This window comes from Adiantum capillus-veneris, chromosome 21 (genome assembly GCF_014529385.1).
Source record: "Adiantum capillus-veneris isolate H3 chromosome 21, ASM1452938v2, whole genome shotgun sequence".
Classification (NCBI taxonomy): Eukaryota; Viridiplantae; Streptophyta; class Polypodiopsida; order Polypodiales; family Pteridaceae; genus Adiantum; species Adiantum capillus-veneris.
This window is the reverse complement of record NC_140951.1, coordinates 74,838,406-74,850,936: the sequence shown is the minus strand read 5'-3', so window position 1 is coordinate 74,850,936 and position 12,531 is coordinate 74,838,406.

The following is a 12,531-nucleotide window of genomic DNA, read 5'->3' as shown; positions in this document are numbered from 1 at the left end:
TGGAGCTCCCACCTTGCTTCACTCTCACCACCTCACACTCACCTTGTTGCATCAACTTCACACTATGAAATGTGTGTAGAAATGGCCTCCTTTTATAGGCCAAAAGGGCTGCCCTCTCTTATGAGAGACAGCCATGTGTAGCCGCCCTTGTGCGAATAAGTCCAAATTGGACCCTCCAATCCGCCCATGTGTGGCCGCCCTTGAGAAGACAAGTCCGCTTTTGAATTCGGCCACCGACCACTGGCCATTGACTTCCGACCACCGGCCACCGGCCATTGACTTCCGACCACCGGCCATCGGCCATTGACCATCGGCCACCGGCCTCGAGGCCTTTAAAGTTGCCCCTGATTCTTGTCCGTGAAAATTTAGGTTTCCGGTGAGTGATTTTCCTTCACGCACGATGGCTTCTCCTCATAATGGGGGCCTTACAAATGTGCGCTTTTACCACAGAAAATTACAAGGGTAAATCAGGCTTCATACTTAACAATCTCCCACTTGGAGACTGATCTCCAAACCAAACCTGTGACTGTTTTCCATTCTGGCTTCTTATCCTTGAATGCCGATTGAAGATGAGCAAAAGCTCAACTTCTCCTTGTTGACCACCTTTGTAAACATGTCATCAGGATTTTCACTTGTATGCACCTTTCCTAGCTTTAGTTGTCCCTCTTCCAAAAGAGTGCGTATGAAGTGATATCTCACCTCAATGTGCTTTGTCCTTGAATGAAAAGCTGAGTTCTTCGCAAGATGGATAGCGCTTTGGCTATCACTGTACAAGACACAATTGTCTTGTTTGAATCCAAGCTCTTCTAAGAATCTGTGAAGCCACAGAATTTCTTTGCTTGTCCCTCTTCCGTGGTAGAAAGTGAAACCACTTTCTGCGGCTTTGAAGCCCAGCTTACTGCTGTGCCTCCAACCGTGAACACATAGCCAGTAGTGCTCCTTCGAGTATCTTTGTCACCTGCCATATCTGCATCAGCATACCCTTCTAGAAAAATATCAATTCCTCCAAAATACAAAGCATTTGTTGTTGTCCCTTTTAGATACCTAAGTATCCACTTCACAGCTTGCCAATGCTCTTTACTTGGGTTTTCCATGAACCTACTCACAACTCCCACTGCATGTGCAATGTCTGGCCTTGTCCAGACCATAGCATACATTAGAGAACCTACCGCTGCAGCATATGGAACTTTAGACATATAGGCTATCTCCTCTTGTTTCTTTGGACACATATCCTTCGTTAGTTTAAAATGACCAGCCAAAGGTGTAGAAACTGGTTTTGCATTTTGCATTGCAAACCTTTCTAGTACCTTCTTGATGTAATCTTCTTGAGATAGCTTTATTGTCTTCTTCGTCCTGTCCCTTGATATTTTCATACCAAGTATCCTCTTTGCAGCACCTAAATCTTTCATTGAAAAAGATTTGGACAGCTCCTCTTTTAGGTCTTTGATGTCCTGCATGTTAGCACTTGCAATCAACATGTCATCAACATACAACATTAGGATGATGAATTTCCCATCTCCCAAATTCTCCATGTAGACGCAGTGATCCGAGTTGCATCTTGTGAATCCGTGATCCAACATCCATCGATCAAACTTCAAGTACCATTGTCTTGATGCTTGCTTTAAACCATACAAGCTCTTCTTTAATCTGCAAACCATTTTCTCCTTACCTTTTACTTCATACCCCTTTGGTTGAAGCATGTAGATTTCCTCCTCTAAGTCACTGTGAGGGAATGCCGTATTTACATCCATTTGCTCGAGATTTAGATCATGAGCAGCCACAAGGCTTAAGACAAGCCTAATTGAGTTCATTTTTACAACAGGAGAAAATATTTCATTGAAGTCAATACCTTTCTTTTGAGAAAAACCTTTTACCACAAGCCTAGACTTGTACCTTTTCTTCCCACCTTCTTCTTCCTTTAGCTTGTACACCCATTTGTTTTGAAGTGCCCGCTTACCTTTAGGCAACTCAACCAACTCCCATGTTTGGTTGCGATGTAGTGAGTCCATCTCCACTTGCATGCTCTTCGTCCATTCTTCTTTGGATTCATGTTGCATAGCTTCTTCATATGATTCCGGCTCTCCAGAATCTGAGATCAAGAGATGGTTGAAGGAAGGAACAAACCTTTCTGGAGGTCTACTTGCTATTGTAGATCTTCGGGGAATAGGTTGAGGCTCCTCATTTGGTTGACGTTGTTGCACATTGTCACCGTTTGCAGTCCTTGAGTCTTCACCGTCCTCAAGCTCCATGTACTCATCACCTGTTTCTTTTGTTTGTTTTCTTTCCAAGTAATCTTTGTACATATTTTGTTTGTTAAAAATTACATCCCTACTCCTTAAGATTTTACCATCTTCAGGATTCCATAGGCGATACCCAAAGTCTCCTTCTCCATAGCCAATGAAGAAACACTTTTTGGACTTTGCATCTAACTTTGATCTTAGGCTTCTATCTATGTGCATGAAAGCCTCACACCCAAACACTTTGAGAAATGCATAATTCACCGGTTTACCTGTCCATGCCTCTTCTGGAACTCCCCCATCCAATGCCGTTGAGGGTGACCGATTGATTAAGTACACAGACGTACTTACAGCTTTCTCCCAAAGCTCAAGCGGTAGGCCTGCATGTAGTCGCATGCTTCGTGCTCATTCCATGATTGTCCTGTTCATCCTTTCCAAAATCCCATTTTGTTGAGGTGTCCTTGGGGTTGTTCTTTGCCTCCGAATGCCATTGCTAGCACAAAAGCTTTCAAAAGCTTGGCTGCAATATTCGCCTCCATTGTCGGATCAGAGGCATTTAACCTTGGTACCTGTTTCATTCTCCACAAAGAATTTCCACCTTTGAAATATGGAAAATACATCGGATTTATTCTTCATGACATAAACCCATGTTTTTCTAGTCGCATCGTCTATGAATGTTACATAGTACAATGAGCCACCAAGTGATGGTGTACTTGCAGGACCCCAAACATCAGAATGAACCAACTCAAGTTTTTTATTTTTTCTTTCATTTCCTGATTTTTGAAATTTTACCCTCTTTTGTTTACCATAAACACAATCTTCACAGAACTCTAAGTCCACTTCTTTCAAACCTGGTAGAAGCTTCTTTGTTTGAAGGATTTGCATTCCTTTGGCACTCATATGCCCAAGTCGGTAGTGCCACACCGCACTATCAACTTCTGTAGTTGTTGCACAAGCTGAAGGTTGCGTGCTAACAGTACACAAGTAAAGTGTACCGACTTTTTCACCCTTGGCAACCACCAAAGATCCCATTGAGATCTTCCACCGTTTGTTTCCGAATGCAATGTTGTGATCTTCATTGTCCAATTGTCCTGTAGAGATCAATTTTTTGCGAAGAGAAGGAACATGCTTAACATCTTTAAGCTTCCATTCATTTCCGTTAGCAGTTTTGACAGAAACTGTACCTTTGCCGACAATCTCACAAGCTTCATCATCTCCCAAGTATACATACCCAAAATTACCTTTGGTGTAGTCTTGGAAATGTTGCTTGTGTGGTGTCGCATGGAATGAAGCCCCGGAATCTACTATCCAGGAATTAGACACATTGTCTAATGAGAGAATTAGAGCATCTTGCTCTACTTTACCTGCCACATTGGCCTCCGATGTTGGCTTGTTGTCTTGAGACTCTGTCTCCTTCTTCTTCTTGGACCAGCAATCCTTCTTGACGTGGCCCTTCTTGCCGCAGTTCCAACATTCAAGAACTGACTTTGTGCGTGACTTGCTCCGCCTTGAGTGATCACGACCCTTTTGGTTTTTGAACCTCTCCTTAAGCCTTCCTCTTGTTTCCACTGATAGTGCAGCACTTGATGATTCTCTTGTGCTTCTCCTTCGCATTTCCTCGCTTAGGAGAACACCCACAACATCATCAAACTTAAGAGTATTTGTGCCAGAGATAGTATTACTTACAGCCATCACAAGGCTGTCCCAACTATCCGGTAGAGATGATAGTATAAGGAGAGCTCACACTTCGTCATCGAAATTGATTTTCACTGATCGAAGTTGACTTCTGTTTGTGTTAAAGTCATTTAGGTGTTCTGCAACTGAACCATTCTCTGCCATCTTTAGATTGAACAAGCGCTTCATAAGAAATACCTTATTGGATGCCGATGGTTTCTCGTAGAAGTTGTCAAGTGACTTCATCAAGTCCTCCGTGGTCTTCATCTCCGAAACATTGAAGGCCACCGTTGACGCCAAGCTTAACCGGATTGTTCCCAGTGCCTTTCGATCAAGGACAATCCATGCTTCATCTGCCATTGTTGCGGGCTTCTTCGCAAGACCGCCTAGTGGCAAATAGAGGTCCTTCTGGTAGAGATAGTCTTCAATCTGCATCTTCCAATGTTGGTAGTTTTTGCCGTTGAACTTCTCAATCTTGAGCTTCCCTTCCTCCGCCATAACTCCCACTCAATTCAAGGAATCCTTTCCTTGAGATAATTTAGCTACGAGCAAACCTTGCTCTGATACCAGTTGTTAGGAAATAAGACGTAGCTAAATAGATAATTGAGTAGATTACTTAATGGAGAGAGACAGATTTATATACACGAGATTATAGAGTAGAGAGAGAGAGAGAGAGAGAGTACACACGATATATGTGGTTCACCCAATGTGGGCTACGTCCATGGGAAAGCAGCCACTCAATGGCTTTAGTACTTCAAAACAAGAAGTAGTTTACAAAGGGATTATACCCTTAATGGAGCTTCTGCCTTGCTTCACTCTCACCACCTCACACTCACCTTGTTGCATCAACTTCACACTATGAAATGTGTGTAGAAATGGCCTCCTTTTATAGGCCAAAAGGCCTGCCCTCTCTTATGAGAGACAGCCATGTGTAGCCGCCCTTGTGCGAATAAGTCCAAATCGGACCCTCCAATCCGCCCATGTGTGGCCGCCCTTGAGAAGACAAGTCCGCTTTTGAATTCGGCCATCGGCCATTGACTTCCGACCTCCGGCCACCGGCCATTGACTTCCGACCACCGGCCATCGGCCATTGACCACCGACCACCGGCCAACCGACCGGTTGTTTTCCGACCACTTTCCGACCGCCGTCCGGCCATAATATTCCGGCGAAAAAAAAGTCTCGGGGGCCTCCGGCCCCGAGGCCTTTAAAGTTTCCCCTGATTCTTGTCCGTGAAAATTTTGGTTTCCGGTGAGTGATTTTCCTTCACGCACGATGGCTTCTCCTCATAATGGGGGCCTTACAAATGTGCGCTTTACCACAGAAAATTACAAGGGTAAATCAAGCTCCATACGTAACACTTCCTCCTCTTTCGATGAAAGCTATGGCTATTCTCCTAGAGAATACAAGAGGGGAATACATCGTTAATCATTCCCTGCATGTTGCACGTCATAAAAGCTAAAGAAGTTCAAGGAGGGAGGAAAGAGTATCTCTTTTCTCATCTATGATGGCACCTTTGGTGCTACCGAAAAAGTGTTGGCCCTCATCCAACAATTTGATGCAGCCTTTGGAGACAAGGGATTTATGGAGTCCTCCAAGCTACACCATGTAGCTATGCACTTTCTAAAATCAACTCGTCAATGGTGGGCTAGCCTTTGTGGAAACGGCGAAGGCCAAAAGACATGGAAAACTCTACGAGTTTCCATCATGAAGAAATTCCTTGCGCGATGCAAAGGAAAAAGTGCTTATAGAATGGAGCAGCTTGAAGCTTCTCTCTCATGAGTCTATCCACAAGTATGTAGACAAGTTTTGGGATTTACATCTCAAGGCTACTGTCTTTCAAAAGATAGACTTTGCCGAGCATAGGCAACAATTTTGTGCGGGATTACCTAAAGAGATGGCCGAATACATCAACTCTCAACGGCATGGTACTATTAGCAAAGTAATCCATCACACCATGGTTTCTTCATGCATCAATTTTCATCAGCGGGCTAGACGGAATGTCAAGCCCATGGAAAACAAAGAGAAAAATGATGCAAAGGGGAAAACCAATGTTCAAAACTCTTCCTGAGGCACTTCTAATAAAAACAATAACAATCGGTCCAAGGAGAAGGGAGTTTACAAAGGCAAAAAAAAACTCTCTCCTAAAGAGCTTGAAGATTTTTGCAAGGACCATAAGTGTTTCAAGTGTTGGGAACAAGGACATGGCTATCGTTCTTCCCCCAAGAAGAATGCTTGCAATGAGACTTTTAGGGCTTCCACCATCGAAGCTCCAAAAGAGGATGCTCATTGCAAAGGATCGTCATTTTCCTATGCTTGGGGAAAGGTAAGAGAGCATGATGCCTTCATCTTGTTTGACCCTGGCTCTACTCACAACTTCATATCAAACGGAGTTGGCCACCAAGTTGGGCATTCAAGCTTTCAAGATGGGAGATATGGTAACGACAAACACAGCTTTCAATGGACAACAAGCCTCCATTACTCCCTTGATTGAGAAGTTGAGGCTTCATGTCCAAAGCTATGTCAAGAAAGAATACTTTTTCATCTCTCCTCTCCAACATGAGGATGCTATCCTAGGGGAGCCATGGTTTGATTGCGTGGCTCCCAATATGAAGTTCCATGAAAGGAGAATCTATTTCACCTACATAGAAAAGAACATGTATATAGATGCTAGTGAATGTGACTACACCATTCCACTTGTAAATTCTCCTGCTTTTCATAGATCAATGAAGAGCTCAGTTTCTGCGTACATGATTTTTGTCAAAGAGTCTCTAAAAGATCCTAATGTTTCACCAAATGTAAATGGTAGGAATCAAGAAGAGTTAGACTTGCTAATTTTCTAAAAGGATTCCAAGATGTGTTCATTGATGATATCCCTATGGACTTACCTCCAAAATGAGGGGATGATCACCATCACATTGAGCTCCTTCCAGGAAGCTCACCACCTAACAATCCTCCTTATCGAGTCTCACAAGCTCAACAAGAAGAGATCATGAGGCAAGTCCAGGAATTGGTAGACAAAGGGATGGTAAGACCTAGTTCCTCTCCCTTTTGTTCTCAAGTCCTTTTAGTTCAAAAGAAAGATGGTACATACCGTATGTGTGTGGACTATTGAGCACTAAACCATCTCACTATCAAAAATAGATTTCCCGTGCCTTGGGTAGAAGATCTATTTGATAAGCTACAAGGCTCTAACTACTTCACTCGAATTGACCTTAAGAGTGGCTATCATCAAATAAGGATAGTGGATGAAGATATCCTAAAGACTAGGTTTCGCACAATGTTTGATCTTTATGAATATCTAGTTATGGCTTTTGGCTTGACTAATGCACCAACTACATTCAATCGTCTAATGGATAAAATTTTTAGACCTTACCGCAAATTCACTGGAGTGTTCTTTGATGATATCATCATGTACTCCAAGCCTTTGGAGGAACATAAGCAACATCTCCAAGTGATTTTTCAAGCATTGAGGGAGAATAAGATTTTTCTCAACCAAAAGAAAAGTGAATTTTTCCTTCAAGAGATTCAATACCTAGGTCATATTATCTCTCAAGATGGTATCGGTATGGATATATCAAAGTTAGAGATAATAAAATCATAGCCTAATCCAAGGAACCTACACGAGTTAAGAAGATTTATTGGTATGTGTGCATACTATAGACGCTTCATAGAAAAATTATCTCTAGTAGTAGGACCACTACATGACTTAACTAAGAAGAATGTTAAGTATGTATGGACTACTAAGGAGAAAAATGCTTTTGACAAGCTCAAGGAGAAGCTTACCTCTCAACCAGTCCTTATGCTTCTTGATCTCTCAAAACCATTTAAGGTACAATGTGATGCTTGTGGTGATTGCCTTGGAGCAGTTTTGCTTCAAGAAGGGCATGCCATATCATACAAGAGTTGAAGGCTCAATATAGATGAACGAGTCTTGGGAATTTATAAGAAAGAGATTTTTGTTGTTCTACATGGCCTATACACATGGAAGCACTACCTATTGGGGACTCCATTTATTCTACAAAGTGACCACCAAAGTCTCAAGTATTTCATGACGCAAACCAAGCTTTTAGACAAACAAATGAGGTGGGCAAATTTTCTTTCAAAATTTTATTTCCATGTTGCTCACATAGATGGTAAGCACAATCAAGTGGCCGATGCACTTTCACGACGACCAAAAGTTAATGCGGTGTCTATAGCTACTCACAATGATCTATCCTCTATGATAGATGAGTATGCTACTGACCCTCACTTTAGAGATATAATGTCAGCCCTTGCTTTGGAGAAGAAAGAGGGACCATTCACCTAGCAAGGTGGTTATCTTCTCCACGGAAATAGGCTACGTGTTAGGCATTCCCTTCATGAGAAAGTTATGTGACCTCATATATTTATCGGGTAATTATATAAATTTATTTACACACAAAATCGGTTACTTTTAATGAAGATAAGTATCTAAAATAATTATTTCAGGTTAAGATAATTATCACGGGTTCCATAAGATGTGATTTACCTCTCATAATTATCAAAAAGCATTTTGGATCAATTTGCTATTTTTTCCCTTTTAATTTTTCCAAAAAATAGTGTAATTCTACTGAGATAATTAGTTAAACTAATTATCTGAGGTTAAGATAATTATCACGGGTTTCATAAAATGTGATTTACCTCTGATGATTATCTCAAAGCATTTTGGATCAATTTAATATTTTCCCCCTTGTAATTTCCACTAAAAACAGTGTAATTACGTTGAGATAATTATTTAAACTAACTAGCTGAGGTTAAGATAATTATCACGGGTTCTATAATATGTTATTTACCTTTGATAATTATCTTAAAGCATTTTGGATCAATTTTCTATTTCCCCCCTTTTAATTTTCCCTAGAAAAAGAGTAATTATACTGAGATAATTAGTTAAACTAATTATCTGAGGTTAAGATAATTATCACAAGTTCCATACAATGTGAACTACCTGTCATAATTATTTCTAAGCATTTTGGATCAATTTTTTATTTTCTCTCTTTTAATTTTCCCAAAAAATAGTGTAATTTTGCTAAGATAATGAGGTAAAATAATTATCTGAGATTAAGATAATTATCATGGGTTCCCTAAGAGGTAATTTACCTCTGATAAATATCTCAAAGCATTTTGGATTATTTTGATTATTTCCCCCTTTACTTTTCTCTCAAAAGCAATGTAATTCTACTTAATTAATTATGAAAATTACTCAAAAAAATACAAGATAATTTTCCTAGCATAATGATAGTCTAACACAACTTTTCTAATTATCTCATCTTAATCTAAACTTAATTAGTATAATTATCATTAATTTATGGTTAAAATGAGTAATTTCAGTCCTAATATGATATAATAATTAATTAGCTTAGTATCCCTAAGCTTAATCACAATAATCAGCAAAGAATTTTGAATTAACAGAGGATTATTGAGTATACATAGGTTTAATCTTCAATTAATTAAGAAATTTGTAAATAGGTTAACCCAGCTTTGCTAATTAATAAAGGTTAGTGCTAATTATCGTTGATTAACCAACTAGAGCTTTGCTCTCTAGTGATTTTTGCATAGAGGTCTCTCTAGATGAGAGAGAATGTACCAAGGCTCCGAGTCTAATTTTTTGTGAAGGAAAGGGGTCTTTTTATAGTTTTTTTGGGCCTCTCATCTAGAGGTCTCTCTAGATGAGAGAGAATGTACCAAGGCTCCGAGTCTAATTTTTTGTGAAGGAAAGGGGTCTTTTTATAGTTTTTTTGGGCCCCTGGGTTGTTCTTGGCAGGTTATGGCACCTCAAGCAAGGCCCCAGCTTCCATGTAGCACCACCTACTGCTAAAACTATCCTGGGCAGGCTCCCCACAGCTCCACACAGCCCCCTCAACTTCAAGAATCGATTTTGACTAATTTCACTGATTTTTAATGATGAAAATTGGAAATATCAGTAATTTCTAGAACCTTAGGATAAGAAAGTCTTTGTTAATAATTACTGAAACCATCCAATTTTGCTTAACTAATTGAATTCCTAGTGTAACCTTTCAGGGCCCGTAACTTTTCCAGATTTTATCGGAATCTGATTCTGAAAAATACTAACCATAGTAAAGTTCTGGTTATGATTCCAAAAATACCAATATCAGTCATGATTGAATCATTCTACAGTGTTTTCAAGATAAATTTACAGGCTTTGTACAATTTCTAAGGTTTCAAAAACTGAAAACCTTACAATCACCCCAACTTAAAGAATTGAGATGCCCTTATCTCAACCGAAATTGGGAAAATCTTTGCAAAGTGATACTTCGTCCTCCCATGTGGCGTCTTCAGTGGGGTAGTCCTTCCATTTTACTAAACGTTCTCTGATAGCTCTATTTCGTAGACTCATTTCCCTAGTAGACTCATTTCCCTAGTATCAAGAATACAATCTGGTCCTTCCATTTTACTAAACTTTCTCTGATAGCTCTATTTCGTAGACTCATTTCCCTAGTATCAAGAATACAATCTGGTCGGAGTTCAAGAATGCCCTGCTTCTGCATCACAATTTGTTCGTCATCTAAAGTTTGATTGGGATTTGGGATGTAGGGTTTTAGAAGACTGATATGGAATACAATATGGACCTTGAGGTGTTCAGGTAGTTTTAATTTGTAAGCTTGTTCACTGATTACTTTAATCACTTCATAAGGACCACAATATCTGGGGCTTATTTTTTTTGTATTTTCCCAAGGATAAAGTGCTTCTCTTTGGCCGTACCCTAAGGAATACTTTATCCCCTTGTTTGAAAAACTGATCAGACCATTTTTTATCAGCATAATGTTTTTGGCAGTCCTTAGCTGCCTGAATGTCCTGTCGTATGGCTTTGGTTTGGGCATCCATCTCCTCCAACATTTTCTTTGAAGCTTCTACTCTTGTAGTAGGGTCAGAAAATTTTAGGGGTGATATACTTTTATGATCATAAAGAGCATTAAATAGTGAAATCCCAATGCTTTTATGAAATGAGGAATTATAGGCGAATTCCACCAGAGGAAGAAATTGTATCCATTTCCGGGGTTCTCTACTACAATAGGCTCTAAGTATGTCTTCAATAACTTGATTCACTCTGTCTGTCTGGCCGTTCGTCTGAAGGTGATAGGTTGTACTGAAACATAGCTGGGTACCTAAGGATTCAAATAAAGCTTTCCAAAATTGAAGTAAATTTTGCATCTCTGTCACTCACTATTCTCTTAGGAAGTCCGTGTAATCTAAAGATCTCTTTGATAAATAAACGGCTTATATATGATGCAGTGTAAGTTGGTTTTACAAGCATCAAATGAGATACTTTAGTTAGCATATCCACTATCACCATAATGGAGTCGTAACGCCCTTGAACAGTGGGAAGGAGTGTTACAAAGTCCATGCTAATGAGTTCCCACTTCATTTGAGGAATGTCCACAGGTTGAAGTTTTCCTGGCATCATTACTCGTTTGGCCTTAATCCTGTAGACAGGAAAGACATTGTTTGATGTAGCGAAGTATATCTCCTTTCATTCTTGGCCAGAAATAGCTTTTCCTTATGGCATTAAGGGTCTTTGCATACCCAGGATGGTCGGAAACTGGAGCGTTGTGTCCTTCATAAAGGATTAACTCCTTTAATGTTGGATTCTTAGGAATGTGAAGCCGATACTTATAATAGTGAAGCCCATCCTCAAGTGAATAATCCTTGATTCTATCTTTCTCTTTCTCTTTTAGGTCTTGTTGATTAATAACCTGTAGAAGTTTTTGATAATCCTCATCTTCCAGGGAAGCTTCCTTAACCTTGTTTAGGATTGGATTGTCGATTGTGGAAATAGCCCCAAGAAAAACCTTACGGCTAAGAGCATCATTACTCATTTGGCCTTAATCCTGTAGACAGGAAAGACATTGTTTGATGTAGCGAAGTATATATCCTTTCATTCTTGGCCAAAAATAGCTTTTCCCTATGGCATTAAGGGTCTTTGCATACCCAGGATGGCCGAAAACTGGAGCGTTGTGTCCTTTATAAAGGATTAACTCCTTTAATGTTGGATTCTTAGGAATGTGAAGCCGATACTTATAATAGTGAAGCCCATCCTCAAGTGAATAATCCTTGATTCTGTCTTTCTCTTTCTCTTTTAGGTCTTGTTGATTAATAACCTGTAGAAGTTTCTGATAATCCTCATCTTCCAGGGAAGCTTTCTTAACCTTGTTTAGGATTGGATTGTCGATTGTGGAAATAGCCCCAAGAAATACCTTACGGCTAAGAGCATCAGCAACCACATTCTCTTTCCCTGGTTTATATTTTATTTCAAAATCATATTCGTGTAAGAGTTCTATCCATCTTCTCTGCCTCATGTTGAGTGTTGCTTGTGAAAAAATCCATTTTAGACTCTGATGATCAGTGATTAACTGGAACTTTCCTCCTAGAAGATAGTGTCTGCAGAGTTTCAAAGCATGAATGACAGCTAGGAGTTCCAGATCATGAGTTGGATAATTCAGCTCGTGGATTCTTAATTTTTGAGAAGTAAAGGCGACAGGTCTGCCTTCTTGGTTTAAGACTCCTCCTATAGCAAGACCGCTGGCATTTGTTACTACTTCAAACTCTTGAGTGAAGTCACGAAGTTTGATTATAGGGGCTGAT